At 56.4% G+C, this 17,416-nt stretch overlaps 2 protein-coding genes and 1 long non-coding RNA gene across 7 annotated transcripts in view; 2 read left to right on the top strand and 1 right to left on the bottom strand.

Annotated features, from left to right (window-relative positions):
• LOC116835059 (H-2 class II histocompatibility antigen, E-S beta chain-like) overlaps positions 1 to 17,416 on the top strand; it is a 48,265-nt gene that overhangs the window by 3,970 nt on the left and 26,879 nt on the right. The gene's annotated exons all lie outside the window — the stretch shown is intronic.
• LOC116835058 (HLA class II histocompatibility antigen, DR alpha chain-like) overlaps positions 1 to 17,416 on the bottom strand; it is a 46,449-nt gene that overhangs the window by 8,754 nt on the left and 20,279 nt on the right. The window lies entirely within an intron of this gene.
• Positions 1,131 to 2,216, top strand: LOC116835061 (uncharacterized). The gene is made up of 2 exons (XR_004376112.2): positions 1,131 to 1,244; positions 1,614 to 2,216. It is a non-coding gene; the product is annotated as an uncharacterized LOC116835061 (long non-coding RNA).

Here is a 17,416-nt window from a genome sequence, read left to right as displayed (position 1 = left end):
TGTGAAGGTGGGAAGGCTGCCCCACATGTTGGCTCTGGGAGGAATTTTCCAGCCCTACCTCCATGGGCAAGGGCAGCCAATCTGCTGGCTCCTGAGAGGTTGGGGCCACAGAAGCATGGAGCACGTCAGAGTCTGGGTTGGGCGGGCCTAACTCTGCGAGTGTCAACACTAAAACCTTGCTCCAGATGATGTAACTCGCCTGCTACGTTGACCTAATAACCGCACCTCTACAGAGAGGCATAGTGCTTAGGTTGATGCAGTGAAAGCATAGACACTGCATTACTTATGTCAACTTTAGTGGCCTCCAAGAGGTGTCCCACAATGCCCCATTGTGACAGCTTCTGTCACTATTTTTAACTCCACTGTGCAGTGGCCAGGTACGCAGGTACATGCTCCTCCTCTTTTAAAGCCCCACAAATTTTAAATTCCATTTTCTGTTTGCTCGGCACAGAGTGCTCACCTAGCAACTGCCCATGCCGGCTCCGCACAGCAAACGCGCTCCTGCCTGGAGTACACAGGACGTGATGGATCTCCTGAGTCTGTGGAAACACAGCGCCGATCCAGCCATAGAAACATCAATATCTATGGGCAGATCACTGAGGGCTTGGGGGAGAAGGGCTACAACAGGGACACGCAGCAATGCTGCGTGAAAATCAAGGAGCTGCAGCAGGCATACCAGAAGGCACTGGGGTGTCTGTGAGGGGGGCTAGGGGGGCTCAGGGGAATCTGTGCTTGGTAGCATGCTCCCCCCCCCACCCCCAGCAGGGGCTGCTCAGAGTCTGGCAGGGGCCTCCTGGCTTCTAGTTCCCTGGGGCCGGGGCTGGGTCAGACCTCCCCCTCCTAGGGCAGGGACAGAGCAGGGGCCATAGGGAGATCTCAGTGCGAGGCCCCGGGGCCAGGCTGGGAGCTCCCACTCTCCCCTCCCCAGGCTGAGCCCCCGGGGTGGGACAGACCCCGACCCCTCGCAGTGCAGGGAGCTGCCCCTTCCCGGGGCTCAGAGCGTTTCCGTCCCCTCCCCCGGGGCAGGGATCCTGGGTCAGGGATTTATAGTAATAACGTGTGGGGTGTGTGTGGGGGGGGTAACCCCAGGTCTGGGGGCGGGAGGGGGCTGGTTCCTAGTGAGGGGCATTCCATGCCGTGGGGCAGGGGCTGGAGCTCTGACCCCCAGGAACCAGCTCCCCCTTCCCAGGGCTCTGACCATGTTTCTCTTTGTTTTTCAGGGCGCCCTGTTCCCCAACCTGCAGGTAATTTCAATCCCCCTCCCGTGTTAAACCCGCTCCCCCCACACTGAGCACAGGCTGCCTGGGGCGCCTGTGGGGTGGCTGCTTCTGCCCCTCCTCGGCCCATGGGACCCGCCCAGCTCAGCCCCTGGGCAGCTGGGCAATGGGGCGCTGGCCCCGCGGAGGAGGAGACTGCAGCTCCCTCGGTCCCCGTTCAGGCTGATCCCCTAGCTGCTCCCGGGGGCAGAGGGTCCTGGGTCCTGCCGAGCATCGTCCAGCCCTGCGGCTGCCGGGCAGAGTCTCTGGGGCGCCCTGGGGCCTGGCAGAGAAAATCCCCCGTCCGTCCCGCTAGCCCCACGGCCAGGGGCTGATTTCTCTCCCCTCTCCCTGCAGGGCTCCTGAGTTAGATCCTGGGCGTCGGATCCTCCGGCCGGCAGGAGTTTCCGTCCATGTCTCCCAGCACTTTGCCCAGCCCGGAGAATGCAGAACCTGGGGCCGGTCGCTTCGTGTCACCGTCTGCTCCCTGCGCTCTGCCCGGCTCCAGCTGCGCTGCCCCCCCGGGGACTCGTCCCTGCCCCTCGGTCTCTGCAAGGCCCTGGGGCAACCCTGTCCCGCTGTCTGGAGAGGCTCACGAGTGCCAACCTCATCTAGTAACAGCCTAACGAGACTGTTAGGAGCCAGGGCACAAACCCCAAATTGGCTGAGTTCTATACTTAGATCTTACCAAGGCATCAAGTGTGAACTCTGCAGGCCCTGTAACAACCGAGTCCTGGAGTCACAGTCCCCTGGGGCTCTCCGATCTCTCTGGCCACCCTGGGCAGCCTGCCCTTGTGATTGATTGATCGTCCCTTCCTCCACAAATCACAGCGATATTCGGTCACTCCCTGTCCCAAAGAGCCAGTCACTCACTCCAGGGCAGCGGCACCTTCGATCTCACTGCACAGACAACGCTTGTAGCCAACTCTGTGATAACCTCAGTAAAGATTTGTTACCTAAGACAAAGCTCTGGGAGTTCTTGACAAGGTTACAGCAGGTCACACACACACCGGGGAGTTACAGCCCTAGGGGCCCAAAGGTCACAGAAACTCCTGTCAGAAGCCAGCGCTGTGTGTGCTGTGGGGCCAACCCAGGCACAGCCAGCGGATCTGGTGCTTATGCCTGGTCATTGCTGCCCCTTCAGAGCCAAAGCCGCAGCCCGATACGAATTGCTCCTTGACGGGGAATGTTATTCCCTTTCTCCCCGAGTTTAAAGCTGGTGGGATGAGTGCTCCTGCTCGTCTCCTCTTCACGGGGAGGGAACCATCAGCAAAGTCCTGTGTCCTCCGATGTCCCCCAATGGCCCATTTGGGGCTTAGGGCCTTCTGTTGGTGGACAGGAGATAACACCCCCCCACTCCCCACACACTAGTATTTCACACTTGGCAATGCGTCTCTCCTGCCTGGCTTTACTGTTTCGTTTCACTATCGCCTTATCGCATGGGGTACAGCTGCAGCAATTTATCAGCATTTCACAAAGTCCTGATCACCTTTGCTCAGTCTAATCCCCATTTTAACAATGCGAACACGCAGCTGAGCCCAGCTGGTTTCCAGCCAGGGATCTGTCAGTGATAACCTAGGGCCTTGGCATGAGCTGGTATCTGGTCTGACAGAATCTGAGACCCCCCCCTGCACTCCCCCTTTCCCTGCCCCAGCCCAGCCCCACGTTCCCTCTCACTGACCCCGCTGCTGGGGGTGGGAGGATGCACAAGCCAGCAGCCCTGGGGGAGGGGACTCCCCAGACACACCGTGATCTGAGCTGTTCATTTAGCAGCTGGACGGAGCGTCGACATGTCTGGGTCTGTCTCCATGGGGCTCGCTGCCTGGAGCTCCCAGGGGGGCTGCAGGCCCAGGCATCCAGCCTAAGAAGGCAGGGAAGCCGTGGGGCTCACCCTGGAGGAAGGATGAGACCCCCGAGGGTCTGGCTCACTGACGGGTCCTCCCAGAGCCTGTTCCAAAGCCAGCCCTCCCCGCCGCCCCCAAACCCTGTGTACCTGGGACACCGGTTCCCCCTGGCTCACGCTCAGCAGAGACAGCGACTCGCAGGGGAAAAGCATCATCAGCCAGAGAAACAACGTGATGTAACCTGTGCAGCAGGAATCGCCCAGCTCCTACATGAGGTGTGGGATGGGCCTGAGTTCTTCCCAGCCCTCCAACCAGGATTGGGCCCGTCTGTCACTGGATCAAAGCAAGGCCCTGAGTCTGTTTAACCTCATCTCTCTGGCCCCAGTTTGCTCTGCGGCCCTCACCCCTCCTCTGGCCCAGCCCTGCCAACCTGGGACCCACCTGGGTGGGGGGACGTCTCTGAGCCAGTCCCAGTCCCAGGCACTGCGGTGATCACCCCTCGCTGCTGTTAGTGCCTGGGCTGAGGGGAGCAGATCGATCCCTTCCCGCAGTGAGCCATAAACCCTGTATGGATGTAACCCAGCATGGGCCCCACAGCCACTGCCCGAGGCGGGGATACCTTTCACCCCTCCTCCATGGAGGCATCATGGACCCAGATCAGCTGACTGGCATCTTGGGGGAATCCATGGCTCACGGCCTGGCCAGGCACCAGCTGGGAGAGCTGCGTTCCCTGTAGCATGGATCATTCCCGCACCATTTGCTGGGGCACCAGGCTCCATTTGTCCCCTGGCCTGAGCCCCTGTCACTGGCTGGGGGCCGGCGAGGGGTCAGCACAGATAGGGTGACGGCTCCAGGACAGACAGAGCTGTGGTTTGCGCAGGGTCCAGCCCCAGGCGAGACGTTCATTGTACATCGTCCCCTAGTTCGCTCTGGGAAGCAGTGTCTTGCTCAGATCTGCCCCAGGGGTCGTGGGTGTCTCGTGTTTCATGGTGTCACAGCAGCGCAGCCTGTCAGAGGCGGCTGTGAAACCCACAACTGGTGTGTCACAGTCAGAGCTCCCCAGAGCTGGGTCAGTGCTCAGGGCTGCCCCCATTCCCAGCTGACCTGTGGCCCCATTAGACTAGACGGCCCTTGTGATGGAGTAGGAGCTGTCTGCACAGTGAATGGGAGGGAAGGGGATGACTTTAGGTGAGGGACAGGACCTGAGCCTGTAACCTGAGCCAGGCAGGGGAGGGGGCTCCTGGGCCCGGGAAGCTACACAAAAGGAGAGATCTGGCTAGAGGGGGTTAGTTCAGTTTCGGTTTTGGGCTGGGGGTTGGAATTCAGGGAATCCCAAGCTGGGATCCAAAGGCCCTGAAGCCCCAGAAGGACTTGATTGAGGGGTCCTGGTTGGGCCTCCAAGCTCTGCTGTAACCTGCGTTCCTGTGGTCCAATAAACCTTCTGTTTTACTGGCTGGCTGAGAGTCACTGTGGGTCCCAGGAAGAGGGGTGCAGGGCCGGGCTCCCCCACACTCCGTGACACCCCTGTCTGCTGCCCCGGCTCACACAGACCTGTGACAGGGCGGGCAGGTACCACCGCAAGGAACAATCTCTGGCAATCCCCTGCCAGCAGCTGTCAGCCGGTACCTGCTCCCTTGGCTGGAGATGAGCCTGGTCTCAGTTGCCTCCACTATTGCAGGCTCTGGTTTCATGCAGCCCCTCCCCACTGCATGGCCGAGATCCCCCCCTTCTGGCAGCCCCACCCTGCCCTGCTCCCCCTTCCCAGGCAGGGCTGGGGTCTGAATGCCGCGCAGCCCCCGCCTGACACGGGTCATGGGCTCTGCCCAGGTCTGACTAACATACAAACACCCTATAGCCATGCTGGGGACACTCCCCAGCCCACCCCACACCGGAGCTACCAACTGCTGGAAGGGAGCCAGGACCCCCCAGGCCAAACCACAGGACCAGGAACTGCAAGAGCCTCAGTGGGGGGGGGGGGAAATGCCATCTGGAGCCGGGTATCTGAGGCCAAGACCCCTGCCAATGACCGTTAATGAGGTCAGCTGTGATCAGGAACGGGGCCCCTCCCAGCCCGGCCAGGATCTCACCTGTCCTAGGTACGGGGCAGGTGCCAGACATGGGGATTGCACAGAGCTCTCTGCAACCCACCCAGGCTCTGATCTCCCGGACCTCCTCAGGTTCCCGCACTGTGGGGGCTGCCCATGGACGGTCGGATCCCCCCTCACTCCAGCCCAGCAGTGATTTCCCCTGCCAGGCTCCGGGCTGTCTCCCGGTAACCCTGGGGGGTGGGCTTGTTACTGGGGCCTGGGCTCCCGGCTCCAGCTGGTGGCAGTCAGCGAGGGGCATCCTGGCTCTCTGGAAAATACCTGCTGGTAACCCGGCCGCCTGCGCTGATCTCTGCTCACCCAGGCAGGCTGGGGAGTCCGGGGAGGGGCTGGCTAGTGGGTCTCACCCACATGCTCAGAGTCTATCTGATAGACAGATTTGGGGTCAAGAAGGAATTTTCCCGCAGCTCAGATGGCAGAGACTCTGGTTGGGGTTGGGGAGTGGGGTGCTTCGCCTTCCCCTGCAGCCTGGGACATGGTCACAGCAGGTTTAAACTAGGGTCAATGGTGGAGTCTCTGTAACTTTAAGACTTTACCCAGGGTTTGAGGGTAAAGTGACTCAGCCAGAGCTCGGGGTCTGTGACAGGAGCGGGTGGGTGAGGTTCTGTGGCCTGCGATGCGCAGGGGTCAGACTAGATTATCTTGATGGTCTCTTGAGGCCTTAAAGTCTATGAGTCTGTGAGCAAGAGGCCTGGGAGTCAGGATGTTACCTGCACAAAATTCTCTCTCACTCACCCACTCTAGGGGCACCCACCCTCACCCGCTCCTGGGGCTCAGGCATAAGTAACCCTCTGAATTTAGGCACCCACCCACCCTCACCCGGTCCTGGGGCTCAGGCGTAACCCTCTGAATTTAGGCGCCCACCCACCCCTACCCTTCTGAGGGATCAGGCGTAACGTTACACTCTGCAGGTGTGTGGGGGCTTTTACCAGTGAAAGAGCCTCGCACAGTAATAGCCTGATCCTCTATTTGTTCCCAGGCCCCACAAACAGACGCACACGCTGCACACACACTGCGCCCCACTCCCAGTAAGACACATGAACTTCCCCTGCTGGCCAGTCAGGATCAGGGGCACATGGGGGACTCCAGTCTCTGTGTGGTGATCTTGGGGGCCGTATCCTGGGGTTGGTTCCAAAGAACTTTCAGTTTTGACCCTAGTTTATAGAGTGAAACTTGAGTCCTGCTTAGCTGCACCCAGGGCCGGTGCCACCATTTAGGTGACCGAGGCAATGGCCTAGGGCGCCAGAATTTGGGGAGGGGCGCTATTTTGCCGGGGGGGGGGGCGGCACGCGGCTCCGGGGGACCTACCGCAGTGATGGTGGTGGACGGTCCGCTGCTGTGAAGGTCCGGCGGAGCTGCCGCAGTCGTGCTGGCGGAGAGTGTGCTGGTCTAAAGGCTTCGGTGGACCTGCCGCAGGCATGACTGTGGCAGCTCCACTGGAGCTGCGGGGGGCGGCGAAACGGCCATCAGCCTAGAACCCTGGCGCCGGTCCTGGCTGCACCTTAACTAGCCATTTTACTAACCAAGCCTAACATAGTGTAGTGTAATTCTCTAACCAATCCTACCCCACCACCTTCACTGATTTACACCCAGCAAAATTAATTATACAGTGACAGAAACAATCAAAGAACCAGACAAATCACACAGACAAACAATAGGGAAGAGGGGACAATAATGGTAGAACAATAAAGAAATGAGGATTTCAGAACCACAGCTATTGAGAAGTGGTCTCTTGTCAGACAGACACCTTCAAACTAAGTTTTCTTTAGCCGTCTTAAGATCTGTTTCTGTATCTGGTGATAGTGGGGGCCATTAGGACAAAGTCTTCTTCCTACCAACTGGATAAGACACTGTTTTAATGTAATTTAGATGGAATGTGAGGATGTGACTTCCTGCTTCTCCGCTCATGGCTGCTGCTTGGCTGCTCTTTCAGTCTGGCTGCAGACGAAGGCCGTAGGCTTTAGGCCTGGCAATCTGGATGCAGACAAAGGCCTGATCCTTACAGTCCACTCCTTAATGACACTTTTACCAAAGCCATCACTGCTATTCCAGGAGTCCAATGCTCAGACCTGCTGAGCTTGGGTTTCCCTCCCGGGTATAATTAACAAGGGCCTTATTTGACTTTGCATGGCAGCTTCCTGTAGTCTTCGGACTGTTCTCTTCACCCCGCAAGCCAAAGCTATTATGCTTGCTAATAAAGCCAATTGGATTCCAATGATCACCACAATGAGGTGAAACATGATATTTAGCACACCTGTTGCAGAAGGTAACAACCCCAGTAGTGTCTCACACCAGAATTGATGTCCTGCATCTGCAACAGTTTTCAATCTGAGTGATTTCTCATGATCATGTTGTACTTCAATACGTATTTGTTCTCCTGTCCGTGCAATACACAGTTAATGCGAATGTAACATAGGATGGTGTGACGTTATCTGATTGTCATGTAAATGCACAGATCATTGCTGCAACCACTGTTCTACATTTGCAACAAATCTTGTACAATATGGGCTAAGACAGACATCTATGAAAAGGTCGTGATTGGCTGGTGATGATGAGGCTCTCCGGGTACATGTATCGTTTTGTATTTGCAGTTATGAGTATTGGCTCTGTACCTGATTTCAAATGTTTGAATCCTGGGGCAACGCCCACAAAGTATTTAGCCAGCAAGTCTTGGAGGGACGATTCAAGTTGATTAGAAGAACTTGACTGACAATGGCCTTGGAAGATGCCAAACCACATCTGATGATCCTTCCTCTGAATGTTCAAGCTGGCACGTGGGCAGTGGCGTCTACCTGTAAAGAACTGAGTCACGCAGGGACAGGTGATGTGCCCATGTGATGGTTCATGTGACTTGAAACCATCTTGTTACTGTGATTTTCCACAGGGAGAACAAAAGATTTCTCTGTCCTGGGCAGAAACTATATAAGGCCTTAAGAACGTCTCCATTTTGGCTTCAATCCTGCTTCTTACCTCTGGAGGAACTTTGCTACAAACTGAAGCTCTGAACAAAGGACTGACTGACCCATCCAAACTGTGGATGTATTCCAGAGACTTGACTTAAGCCAGAAGTTTATTCCATCAAACCTGAACCAAACCTGAACCAAGGACTTTGCAATTGTTGTATGTATTTGATTCCTTCAACCAATTTTACTCCTTTCTTTCTGTCTTTCTTTCTTGATAAGCCTTTATATTTTAGATTCTAAAGGATTGGTTACAGAGTGATTTTGGGGTAAGATCTAAGTTATATATTGACCTGGGGTGTGGCTGGTCCTTTGGGATCAGAAGGTTTTCATAACCACTCATCCCCACAAGGAGCGGTGCTGGTGGTGATACAGGGAAACAGGAGTGTCTGAGGGAATTGCTTGTGTAACTTCTTGTTAGCCAGTGGGGTGAGACCGAAGTTCTCTTTTGGGCTGGTTTGGGATCCTTGTAAGCAAAGGATCCCCAGCCCCATGGGCTGTGACTGCGGGTTTTTCAGCAATTTGCCCTGAACTGGTGCTCTCAGCAGTGTCTCACCAAGGACCCCCTTGTTACAGATGGATTAACCATTTGCTTATCATGGTCATATTCATGCCTAAGGTTGCAGACGTTCTATTGTGATACAATTGTGGTTTAAACTTCAAGTACTTCTACCATTGGACCATGACCCCAACCCAAACACATCCCCTTCCTGCACATACAACAGCCGACTTTTGTTCAGTGAGTATATCACACATGCAGCTTTGGGTTCCTTTGTCTTTAACACAGAAACATTCCTCTCGTTCTTGTGCATTTTCACCCTAACACACATCCCAGATTTCCGTGGGCTCCCCACTGAAACGTCTCAATCGTTTTCCATTGTTGGTTTTCTTTATACACCCAGGAATGGTGATCAGATTCAGTGGAACACAGAACCAGATTTTTTCGTTAGCTGGATTCCCATGGGTACCACTGGATCTATATCAGTAGCTTGGCTGAGGTGAATGGTTACTACATGTGTTTGTAGAACCATTTGATCTTTATTTAGGGTAAAATTTACAGATTTCCACCACACCATTAGTTGTCTCTCCCTTTCTGCAACATGTTCTCACAACCTTTTTATTTCCAAAGGCAGATTTCCTGGCCTGCCTTCCCGGAGTATTCGAATGACCAATTGCTGACTTAGTTCCTGGGCCTGTGCACAGGACCTGTGCTAGAGACACATTTTCTTGCATTGATTCATAGTCCCTGCTAACAGTAACAAACCCTTTTCCCCTTGCTGTTGCCAGACTGGCCGTATGTTAGAAAACAATTGTTGCCCCATTCCTAACTTTGACAAGGACGCACTGATGGGCTTTCCCAATTCTTGTGTTTCAGCTGTAACATAACTTAGTGTGTTTGCCAATGTTAGTAGCATCCAGTGCTCCAACTCCTAAGCCAGTTCCACCCAAAACAGTCTCAAATACACCCCTTGGGGTTCTCTTCCTTATGGACTTTTCCATATACCATCATTTTAACCACGCTGCCCACCCCGATGGAGAGTTTGCACATACGGGGCTCACTGAGGTACGATCTTGGACACATTTAACCCTGTAACGTCCAGCTCAGTTTGCTTTTGAGACACTATTGGTGGTATAATAACTTGTTCCCTATGATCCAAGTTTACCACATATGGTCCATTTAATGGGTGTTGTCTTGGGTTTTGCATATCAGGATCCATGGCAATTATTTAAACTGTACTTTTACCCAGATGTTTTGCAATACACATTCAGGTAGCTGGGCAGGGATAATATAGAAATTAGTCAGACACTGATATTGTAATTGACCTTCAGGTTGTTTTTAGTACATTCACTGCCCTGAGTTTCTTTAATCCATCCTGGGGGTCCCAGTTCCCCTGTGTCCCGGATATCCCCCTGCCAAGGTGTGTTGGGGCAGTTTTCTGATATTTGCAAGTGTTGCCCTGAGGGAATAGTCAGTGTGCTTGGCCTTGATGCCCAGATGTGAGGTTCATTAAGCCCCATTAACATCCTAATGTCAATGTCCCCAGTTGCAGGGTGTCTGCAAAGAGTTGTGGTTATTGCAAAAAAACTGTGGCCCAGGAGTTTCTTACAGCCCCTTCCCGTGGCACTGACTCTGCCAGCCGGCCAGCAGGGACGTGTGTAAGGAGGGAGACACCCACCAGGGGGCAGCATGGGCTAGAGCCGGGTTGGGGGTGGCTGGGAGCCAGGGCTGTGTGCATGGGGGTAAATCCCCCCGCTCTGGGGCTCTGTTCCCAGCTGTACCGTGGGGAGGCTGATTCCACCTTTGTCCTGTCATCAGGCTCCTGCAGGCAGAGCCCGTGAGTCTGGGCAGCGCCTTTATGCTAAACCTGAACAGTCACGTGCTGTCCCTGTGGGTCCCCACCCGTGGGTTGCCCGCGTGCCATGCGCCTGGGACTGGGGGTTTCTATCCAGCAGCGTCCACTGCTCTGCCTGCACAGTCACTCGCCTGGTGCAACGAACCGAACCAGTGACCCCCTCGGCCATTGCTGAGTAACAGGCTCCCGGCTGTCTCCAGGCAGAGGGTGTGGAGCAGGATGGTGTATTGGCGACAGGGCTCTGTGGGGTGGTGCAGCACTGGAACAGATGGACCCCTCTGTGCCACTGTCCCCTGGGTGGGAAAGGGGGAGTGACCCCCACCCTGTCCTCCTGGGAATTACGCTCCTGTCTCTTTATCCTCACCATGGCCCACACCTGCTTGCGACTGCCTGCACGGACGTGGTCAGCCGTGCTCGACTTCACCTGTGGTCTTTGCAAACGTGGCTGGCCACAGTCTGTATCCCCAGCAGGCAGGACCTGGCCCGAGTGGTCACGGGGCTGAGCCACATCCTTTCGGCCCTGGACTGGTGGCTGGATCCCAAGTCAGCACTGCAGGGAGCTCCCTTTGCAACCCCATTGCTCACCCTGATTGCAGACGCGTCGGTTCTGGGCTGGGGAGCCCATCTGGTTGAGCTCAACACCCAGGGCTGGTGCTTGTAACATGACCTGGCCCTTTATAACGTCGGGGAGCTTGGAGCGATTCCCCTGGCCTGCCTGGTGTTCTCGCCCCAGCGGAAGGGCCGGGGATGCAGGGCCTGATGGACAGTACAGCTACCGTGTGTTACATCAACAGGCAGGGTGGGGCCAAGGCTTCGGCCCGGTGTCGGGAGGTGCTCAGCCATTCGCCTGGTACCCGCCCACCTGCCTGGTGTGAAGAACATCCTGGCCGATCCCCTCAGCAGGGCCTTCTCATGAGTGTAATGTAATTCTCTAACCAGTCCTACCCCACCACCTTCACTGATTTACACCCAGCAAAATTAATTATGTAACAGACAGAAACAATCAAGGACCCAGACAGAGACCAGACAGACAAACAATAGGGAAGTGGGGACCATAATGACAAAACAATAAAGAAATGGGGATTTCACATTTGATAAGTGATTTCTCGCCAGACAGACACCATCAAACTAAGTTTTCTTTAACCATCTTAAGCTCTGTTTCTGTATCTGGTGATGGTGGGGGCCATTAGGACAGTGTCTCCTTCCTAACAGCCGGATGTTACATTGTTTTAATGTAATTTAGATGGATTGTGAGGATGTGACTTCCTGCTGCTCAGCTAATGGCAGCTGCTCTTTCAATCTGGCTGCAGACCAAGGCCGTAGGCTTTAGGCCTGGCAATATGGCTGCAGGAAAAGGGCCTGATCCTTACACAGCAGGCAGGTGCAATGGCATCACCATGGTCATCGCATGAGGAATCCGCGTCGGACGCCGAGAGGAGCCAGTGCCACTTCTGAAGACAATGGCCAGTGCTACCCCAGAGAACAAGAAGGCAAAGCGCTAGGACCTTTTCGGTAGAAAGGCTTCTCCGGCTGCGAGCCCCCAGCTGCATCTGGCGAACCAGCAGCTCTGGCTGGGGCAATGGGATTTTGGTGTCTGGGACTCCCTGGCTGGACTCAAGGGTTCGCTGCCCCAAGGTGGGTGGCAGGAATTCCCAGCCGATGTGCAGCGGGGAACGAGGGTGGCAAAAACCTCCCCCAGGGCTGCTCAGGACATGGCAGACTCGGTGGCCAGACCGGTCGCCGTGCAGACAGGCTTGTGACCGCAGATGTCAAGGCTCTCGCAGGAGGGGCAGCACCGACTGCAGGGCCTTCCCTTCAATGGGGCCTCGTTCTGCTGGGACCACATGGACACAAAGCTTCAGCGCCGCATTGTGATCGACCCCCGGCCCTGTGCACATCAGCCGTCTCACGCAAGTGTGTCAGGCCTCGGCAGCCCCTCAGGTCTTAGGTCCCTCCCGGCACGAGCCTCACAAACGAAAGGGGAGAGGTGACAGGTGCCATCAGAGCTTGCTGGGATCCACCTCTGCCCAGCAGGACACTAGCCACGCGCTGAGTGGGCACAGACAGGCCTTCTGAAGGCAGGTCTGGGGACGCACAATCAGTCTTCCCCCTGGATCACCAGCACCTCTTCCCCCTCGTTGTTTATTTTTGCACAGCCTTTCCCCAAACCTCCCCGCTTGGGCAGCAATGACGTCAGAGCGCTGTGGGCTCAGCACCGGTGCACCCTGCAGTGTATTCCCATCCCTCCTCCTCACCCCTTTCCCTGTCCCTCTTCAGGGGCCTTTCTCACGAGCAGCGTCTAGCTCAGGAGCTGCCGGCTCTGCTGCGGGCTGGGGCGGTGGAGGTGGTTCCCCCAACGCAGAGACCAAAGGGATCCTACTCCTGCTGTTCCCTTGTTCCCAAGGCAAAGGGGTGTCTACGGCCAACCCTAGACCTGCATCGACTCCCCACGTCTCTCAAGAAAGTGAGATTCTACCCGGTCTCCCTGGCCTCCATCGTCCCCCGCTAGATCCAGGGAGTGGGACGCCACCCTCGATTTGAAGGACACATATTTTCATATCTCCATTTTCCGGGCACACAGGCGCTTCCTCAGGTTCGTGGTGGGCCACGCGCATTACCAGTTCACTGTGCTTCCCTTTGGCCTTTCGGCGGCCCCGCAAGGCTTCACACAGTGCAGGGCAGTGGTCGCGGCCCCCCTCAGATCTACCCGTACCTGGAGGAGCAGGTGATAAAGGGTGACTCAAAAGGTCACGTCCAGCACAGCGTCCCGGTGGTACAGCCCAAGCTTGCATCATTTGGACTCTAGTCTCACCATTCCAGCCTCAGTCCTGGCTTCCCTCAAGTGGGGGTCAGACCCGGCTTCGACCCTCGCCGGAGCCCCAGTCCAATACCCACAGGCGTCGGCGATGCTGGTGTTGGGCGTGTTGGACATGGGTTGAGATCTCCTTGCACACAGATGTCAAGGAACTCAGAGCAATACGCTCAGCCTGCGAGGTGTCCCTCCTGCAGCTCTCCTGCCAGAACGTGCACGTGCTAACAGCCAACACAGCAGCCATGTTCTCTGTCAGCGAGCGGGAGGAGCCCACGGCAGGGCCCTCTGTCAGGAAGCCCCCAGGCTGGGGGAGTTCTGCGTGAAACTCTCCATCCATCTGGGGTGTCGCACCCTCCGGGGAGTGGAACGTATCCGCAGATCGACTCAGCAGGTCCTTCTCGTCTCACCATGAGTGGTTTCTCCACCCTCAGGTTGCCAGTGCTGTTTTCCAGAGGTGGGGGACTCCCCAGGGGACCTGCTGGCCGCCGCACAGAACAAGAAATGTCACCTCTTTTGCTCAAGGCTCGCTCACAGGAAGGGCTCTCAGACCCTTTCCTACAGCCACGGTCGGGCAGCTGCCACATGCTCTCCCTCCGATTCCCCTCATTCACACAGTTCTCCTGGAGATACAGGGGGACAAGGTGAGGGTGGTTCTGCTCGCTTCTGCATGGCCGCGCCGGCATTGGTTCGACACGCTCCAGGATCTCATGGTAGCAGCCTTGTGGATGCTCCCCTCAGACCTGATTTGCTGTCGCAGGACCACAGGTGCCTGCTCCATCTGACTCTAGCAGGCCTGCACTTGACGGCATGGCTGCTGCATGGCGGAATCTGGCTGAAGGACGAGGCTTTGAGCAGGTCCAGCCAATTCTGCTAGGTAGCGGGAAGCCGATTACCAGGGCCGCCGAACTGGCCCAGTGGAAACGCTTCACATGCTGTGCAGCCGAGCAGAGCCGGTGCCCATCGCCAGCATCATCCATCGTGGAATATCTCCTGCACCTGGAGCAGCAAGGCCCTTCACTGCCTTCAGTCAGGGTCCACCTGGCAGCCATCTCTGCGTCCCAGCCCCCAATCTGAGGCAGATTGGTCTCCGCCCAGGAGATGACAAGCAAGTTCATTAAAGGGTTGGGGAAGCTCTACTCACAGGTCCTGGACCCGATCCCACCGTGGGCCCTAAGCCTGGTCCTCTCTAGGCTCACAAGGCCTCATTCGAGCCCTGCATCCTGCTCCTGGCTGCTCCTCTCGTGAAGGTCACTTTCCTGGTGGCAAATCACTCTGGCCAGGAGAGTCTCAGAGCTTCAGGCCTTCACCTTCGGACCTCCCTATATGGTTTCTTTAAGGACAAAGTCCAGCTGCACCCCCTCCCTCCCCAGCCTTCCTAACCAAGGTGGTCTTGCCGTTCCATGTCAACCCAGACGTTTCTCTGCCAGTCTTCCTGGAGCCGCATGAGTCAGAGGCGGAAAGACACCTGCACACTCTGGATGTGAGAAGGGCCCTAGCCTTTATATTGGCCGGACGAGCCCCTTCCGCAGATTGACGCAGCTGTTTGTCGCAGTCACAGATAGAATGAAAGGTCTCCCAGTGCCCTCCCACAGGGTCTCGTTGTGGATCAGGGCCTGCATCCGGGTGTGCTACGAGCAGGCAAAGATCCTGCCTCCAGCCATCGCAAAGGCCCATTTTACGAGAGCACAAGGGTCTTCTGCAGCCTTCCTGGCACCAGTACCGATCCAGGACATTTTCAGGGCTGCAACATGATCCTCGATCCACATATTCACGTCCCATGACGCCATCAGCCAGCAAGCCAGAGGTGGCACTGGCTTCGGGAGACCTGTGTAGCTATCGGCAGGCCCGTGAGCTCCAAGCCACCTCCGGGGATACGGCTGTAAGTCACCGAAATGGAATCGACACCAACAAGCACCCGAAGAGGAAAAAATGGTTCTCTGCCTCTCGTAGCTGTTGTTCCTCGAGATGCTGCTCACATCCATTCCAAACCCGCCCTCCTGTCCCACTGGCAGAGCTCGGCAATAAGGAACCGAGAGGGCGCAGGGCCAGCAGCCCCTCATATACCAATGCATGAGCACGGCACTCCTGGGGCACCAGAGCCAGCCCGATGGATACACTGGGAGACCAATCGGCGCATGCGGCACACACCTGACATGGAACAGACGTGAGCAGCACATCTCAAAGACGACAGTTACGAGATGCAGGAACCGTATTTTCTTGTTGGCTGGTAACCATTAAGCCGTGTTACTTGGCAGCTCGCTGTAGCCTTTATGCTAAATCTGGACATTCTGCTTCGCTGCTGGCCCTGTGTCCCACCCGTGGGTCGCACACGCTCCATGCGGCTGGGACTGGGGGTTCTAGCCAGCAGTGTCCACTGCTCGCTACCCTCATCCTCCGAACTGAGAAGGTCCTTCTTCGGCGGCGCAACGGGAGTGGAACCAGAAGCTCCCGTGCGCCCTGTGTGGAATGCACAAAATGCCACCCCCCGAATCCTGGGGCCCTAGACGACCACCTAGGGTCACCTAATGGATGCACCGACCCTTCTAAGAGCCCCCGTGAGGGACCAGCTCCTGGAGGAGGCCGTGAGACCCAGTCGGCTCCTGGCCAGGGACTCCCCTGTACAATGGGCTCAGGCTGTGTGCAGGGCCCCCCTGAGCATGAGTTCTGGCCAAAACCACTGAGCCTACGAAACCACAGCCACAGGCCTCTTCCAGGGTAAGGGCAGCTTCCTGATCCACCTCTCACAGAACAGATCCCTCCCCCACTTGGCTCAGGGCTGGTGGGTCCTCATGCAGGACTCAGTCTAAATCTTCAGCCCAGGAGGGGAAGGAGGAAGGATCCAGCTGTACAAGCTCTGGCTCCGGCTCATAGACTGATAGTTCAGACCCCACTGGCACCGACTGGGCACTCTACATTGGCCTCCCCTTCAATGGGCCGACACGTTCCAGGAGGGACCTGCCGCCACCCTGCCCTCGGCTGCCTGTGATCTGCTGGCCCTGCCCCTAGAACTCAGCCAACTCCGAGAGGGGCTGAAACCTTCACACTCCCTGGGGATGTTTCTGCTCCCCCAACCTGCAATGTCTCCTCCTTTCAAGCCGGTCCTCCCTCCACAGAGACACTTTGACACCAGATGACACCTTGAGGAGACGGGGCTTCTCTGCACCCTGCCCTCAGCCAGAACGTCTCCGCTGGTGGGGCTGATGCAATTGCCCTGGTTCTCTGGGCCTGGCCCATGGCAAACTGTGACGGAGCAGGGAGTGGGGCGGATTTGACCTGGGAATGTCACAGGGGGGTTACACTGGGGATGGGGGACTTCCCTTGTAGGAAGCTCCCTGAGCTGTAACCTGAGCCAGGAGGGGGGTGGGGAGAAGTGACACCTTCTGCCCCGGAGACTGGACAAAGGCTGGAGGAGGAGCTGGGGGAGGCTTGAGAGTCAGCTGCAGGGGTTTGGAGTGGGTAGTTGGCTGGAGAAGAGGAGGGAGCGCCCCAGGTCTGGGGTCTAATTTCCTTGCCCCCCAGAAGGGCCGGACGGAGGAGTCCCATTTGTACTCACAAGCTCTGGTTCGGATTGTGTTCCTGTTGTCCTTACTACACCGTCTGTTCTACCGGCTGGCTGAGAGTCCCGGTGAATCGCAGGAAGTGGGGCCCTGACCCCCTCACCCGTGACACGAATGCTGGAGAAAGTTGTAATTTTTGTTTGTTCAAAAGCCGCAGCCACAGTTTGTTAAAGTTGCGGTGTGGTGGGGCGCTGCTAGGAAAGCCCTTAATCAGCTCCTGCCAGCCCAGCCCCAATCAAGGGAATGGATTGGGGCTGGGTAAATAGCCAGCGCTTGCCTGGGAACTGCCCGCACCTGCCAGCCTCATTAGCAGATCTCATCTCAGATCTGCTTTGGGTTTCAAGAAGGGGAAACTTTAAGCCACAAGGATTGAGAACCCCAGTCACTGACCGGAGTCACCCTGAATATGGACATTGGCCTAGAACCTCTGGACTGTTTCTAAAAGGACTTTTGACAACTACAAGCTCATCTCTGCTGTGTCTGAACCTCAAGAATTGAATTCAAGTCTGTCTGTATATTGATCTTTTA

The sequence above is a fragment of the Chelonoidis abingdonii genome, chromosome 12 (genome assembly GCF_003597395.2).
Source record: "Chelonoidis abingdonii isolate Lonesome George chromosome 12, CheloAbing_2.0, whole genome shotgun sequence".
NCBI lineage: Eukaryota > Metazoa > Chordata > Testudines > Testudinidae > Chelonoidis > Chelonoidis abingdonii.
Note: the sequence above shows the minus strand (reverse complement) of the source record. Positions and strands in the feature narration are given on the sequence as shown.